At 39.5% G+C, this 4,713-nt stretch overlaps 1 pseudogene; it reads left to right on the top strand.

The window, feature by feature from the left end:
• Positions 1-1,875: 1,875 nt before the first annotated feature.
• LOC101343657 (ras-related protein Rab-8B pseudogene) lies at positions 1,876-2,679 on the top strand (annotated as a pseudogene).
• Positions 2,680-4,713: the final 2,034 nt, after the last annotated feature.

Here is a 4,713-nt window from a genome sequence, read left to right as displayed (position 1 = left end):
CACTAGAACTACATTATGTATTAGTCATAAATATATTATCCATTGATTCAATAAAAATCCAAACAAGCTTATTTCCAGATTCCTTTCTGAGTCTCATGTTAACTGGGCTGCTGTTGTAGTCAGCCACTGACTCATACTGACCCCATGCACAATAGAAAGAAATGCTGCCTGCTCCTGCACCTTCCTCATGATTGGTTGTAAACAGGACCATTATGATCCATAAGATCTTAAGTGACTGATTTTTGAAGTAGATAACCAGGCCTTTCTTCCTAGTCCCTCTTACTTTGTAGGCTCCACTGAAACCTGTTCAGCATCACAGCAGCATGCAAAGCCACCACCACGCATGAGATGCATTGGCCAGGAATTGAACTTGGGTCTCCCGCATGGAAGGCACAAATTCTATCACTGAGCCACCACTGCCTCCATGTTAACTGGGTTGATTCAGACTTACAGCGACCTTACAGGACAGGGTAGAACTGCCTCACAGGGCTTCCAAGGCTATACTCTTTATGGAGGCAGACTGCCGCAACTTTCTCCCACAGAGCCACTGATAGGTTCGAACTGCCAACCTTTCGGTTAGCAAAGCACTTAACCACTGCACCACCAGGGGTCCTTTTGTTAACTGGGTAAGACCTATATATTCTCAAAACAAAACAAAAAAAAGCACGGGAATCAAGTTCTCAATATAGATCATGAGTGTGCATTTGTTGTGTTGTTGTTAGGTGCTGTCAAGTCAATTCCAACTCACAGTGATCCTGTGTACAACAGAATGAAACACTGCCTGTTTCTGTGCCATCCTCACAATCACTGCTATGTTTGAGCTCATTTTGGCAGCCACTATATCAATCTATCTCATTGAGATCTACCTCTTTTTCGCTGACCCTCTACTTTACCACGCATGATATCCTTCTCCAGGACTGGTCCCTTCTGATAACATGTCTATGTGAAATGAAGTCTCACCATCCTCACTTCTAAGGAGCATTCTGGCTGTACTTTCAAGACAGACTTGTTCATTCTCCTGGCAGTCCATATGTGCATTTGGTTTCTTAGAAATGGTTGTCCATTGATTTTTTATTCAAGGATTAATATTAATATAAACCTTGCTTTAGATTTGCAATTTTTAATCCTCTGAGGAATTTGTGCCTTCTTGGAGACAAAGGCAAAATCCAACACAAATACACCCATTCCTCACTTATCCCCACTCCTCACCTACTGACTTGGTTGAGTTCCAAAGACCAGCTCATTATGCAAAAATTGGAGTTATGTGAAAATGAAACATACCACATTAGATCACAAAATGGATGATAATTACATCATTACATAACTGCTAAACCACTGAGAATCATGGCTGAGCCAAATTCACACATAACCTTAACCATCACAGCCAGAATTACTCTCACCTAGCACCCCAGTGTTTGTTACTGCCAGACGTACATTGTTAATATGCAAAATAGTCAGTAGCTTTTTTACTAGTGTCCTAAATGTAATATGTCGGATAACGAGATAGTCGAGGAGTAGGTGTACAACACAAGCCGTAAGTATAATTTTTCATTATCTAGTATCCACATTAAAAAAAAATAACAATAAACAGGTGAAATTAATTTTAAAAGTATATTTAATCCTATACAGCAGAGACGAAGGAAGGAGGGCTTCCCTGCCATGTTACAATTGACACTTGGGAGTGGGGAGCTGTGCTTCCTTGAACATACTACAATTGTATTTTCATAGGCTCACATCATTCACTGAAACAACCAAAGGCCCTCAAGATCTTCTTATGGCAAATTCTGTGGTCAGTATCAATCCTCATTACTTACCGTCTGAACAGCATTTGTCAAAGTCATTATCGTCCTTCAAAAAGTTAATGGCGACGCCGGAGCGAGAAGATGGCGAAGACGTACGATTATCTGTTCAAGCTGCTGCTGATCGGCGATTCGGGGGTGGGCAAGACCTGCCTCCTGTTCCGCTTTTCCGAGAACACCTTCAACACCAGAATGATAGAACTAGATGGAAAGAAAATTAAGCTTCAGATATGGGACACATTGGGCCAGGTAAGATTCCGAACGATTACTACGGCGTATTACAGAGGAGCCATGGGAATTACGCTGGTTTACGACATCACAAAGGAAAAATCCTTTGACAATATTAAAAATTGGATAAGAAACATTGAAGAGCATGCCTCTTCAGATGTTGAAAGAATGATCCTGGGTAACAAATGTGATATGAATGACAAAAGACAAATATCAAAAGAAAGAGGCGAGAAGTTAGCAATTGACTATGGGATTAAGTTCTTGGAGACAAGTGCAAAATCCAGTACAAACGTAGAAGAGGCACTTTTTACACTTGCACTAGATATAATGACAAAATTCAACAGAAAAATGAATGACAGCAATTTGTCGGGGGCAGGTGGACCAGTGAAAATAACACAAAACTAATCGAAGAAGACCCGTTTCTTCCGCTGTTCGCTCCTTTTATGAGCTCTTTCTGATAGACTGCAGCACACCCAGAGGAACCTTTCCTGCTTCTCTGAAAGCACAGGCCGCCCAGCCTCAGAATCTCACCGCCCAGCTGCTGCTGAGAGCACCTCTGAACCTAGACCTCTCGACACAAAATGCCAAGTGGACTCGGCCTCCGGGCCTAGCAAAATAACAGGCTCCTTTTTTCAAACACGGAAGCCATGAAGTGGAGACGCATGCAGGACTTACCTTGTTTTTTCCTTGTTTTGTTGCCTGTTGCAGAAGCTGCTGTCTTTCTTTTCACTTTGCACATCAGTGTCAGCCCGTCCTGGTTACAGCACAATCTCAGACTTGCCTGTGCAGTTTTGTCTCCCGAAAGTCTAGACAGATCTGTGCATTTTGGGACTGTTTAAACAAAACACGTAAAGCAGAGGTTAATATACTATTCAAGAACATTTGGTCCAGTTCTTATGACCAAATGTTATTGCATTGGTAGCATTTATTTCAGGACTCTGGTTTGTGATTTCCTTAAATAAGAATCATTATGCTGTGGTAAACTTTATTTTAAAAATTCATAAAAACGCCTGCCTATTCACCAGAGGCCACAATTTCTTTATTTCTTCAGATTATTTACAGTTTTGCTTCATTCCAGACCTCTTTGCTGCAGAGTGTCCGGGTAGCTGAAAGAATCATTTTTGAAGGTGATCACCTCTGCCTAATCTGTAGAAGCTGCATTTGGAAGTCTTTCATCTCACCTTGTCTGGGATTTTTATTTACTATTCTCTCCCTTGTTTGACCTGTTGTAATTATTCAGTTATCAAAAACATAGCATATTTGAACATTGGTGTCTGTTTCTAATTGTGAACTGCTTGAGGTGGAATTTTACAGAGGCAGAGAGATGTGCCATTTAGGGTTTTATTTCAGCATCTATTTGTGGTTCTGTCATACTAAGATACTCTATTTTTTTTCTTAGGTTGACCCCTTAGCTTGCTGATTTAGTTATATCACCTAATTCCTGCCATAATCCCTGTCTGAAGAGTTAACAAAAGTTAGATTTAGATTTGAGTGTGCAGAAAGCTTACCTATAGGGAGAGCGATTAACTTGTTAACATACATTTAATACAGATAGCTCTTGGTGATGGTGATAATAATTTTTGGTTTTCTTTTTCTTTTTTTTTGGGGGGGTGTTATTTTTAAAGACTGAAAATAATTGACTTAGTGCAACCTCTAGGAAAAGTCTTGCCTTTTCATTAGAAAAAAGATTTAGCAAGATTTCAGTTTTAAAACAGTTGTTTACTGTGTAGAACCCAGCTCCATCTGTTCAGGTTCACTGCTACAGAGCTTGGTCCAGTTGTTTAGGCCAAAGCCAACCAAAAGCTTAGCTGCCTTTCTCACTGAACAGTGGTATTGGTGTCCATTTTGTAGATGAAACTATCACATGAGGAAAAAAGGTATTTAGTGTTAATTTATGTGCCAAAGTTCAGATCATTATGTCATTGCTGTTACTGTAGCCTTCAGTGTCATAACAGAAGGGGATGATAAAGAGGTGATTAGGGAAATGAATCGTATGAATAATTATTTTTCCTGGTATGCCTGTTTTGCTTCACAAAGGTTACCATTATGTTTGGTAGTTAAGAATGGGGAATGGAGATGAAAATGGATTGCTTGTTGCCACAGAGAACTCTCCTGCAAATTAAGATGTGTAGTTAGAATGCTTGGACCAATCAACCTTTCCTGTTTGTTTGAAAACTTACACACAATTTAGCGGCAGCAAGTGTACTAGGTCTGTTTTTGATGGATACAATATACTAAACTTACTGTTGACAAATTTCAGTATCCTTGAATTTTTTTTTTTTTTGTAGTTAACTAGCTAGGCTGTTTGAAAAAGAGTAGAACATTTAAGGCAGAAGTTAACATGCTGAAATTAAGGAACGTTTGGTCTCTTGCTGACCCGGTATAATCAGTAGATCCCCGATTGAAAGTGGATTTTAAGTCTGCCATCTTCGAATTAGATACATTTTTGGGAAGGAAAAAGAATTTCTTAGAAACATCCTGTATTTACTAATTTTCTGAAAAATATCCAAGCACTTAAGCTATCTGGACTGTAACCAAGTACTTTGTAAGAGGCAAGTGTCATGGCACTACGAATAATGTACTTCTTTTAGTAATTTACCTCTGACTGTTTGGTGTCTTAACACTTTGGTTTATATCTCAGGGCTTGTCTGCAAACCAAAACAAAATGCTTTTGTTGCATTTCTTC

This window comes from Trichechus manatus, unplaced genomic scaffold, assembly GCF_000243295.1.
Source record: "Trichechus manatus latirostris isolate Lorelei unplaced genomic scaffold, TriManLat1.0 scaffold00210, whole genome shotgun sequence".
Taxonomy (NCBI): domain Eukaryota; kingdom Metazoa; phylum Chordata; class Mammalia; order Sirenia; family Trichechidae; genus Trichechus; species Trichechus manatus.
The sequence above is the reverse complement of the archived record's forward strand: the minus strand, read 5'-3'. Positions and strand labels throughout refer to the sequence as shown.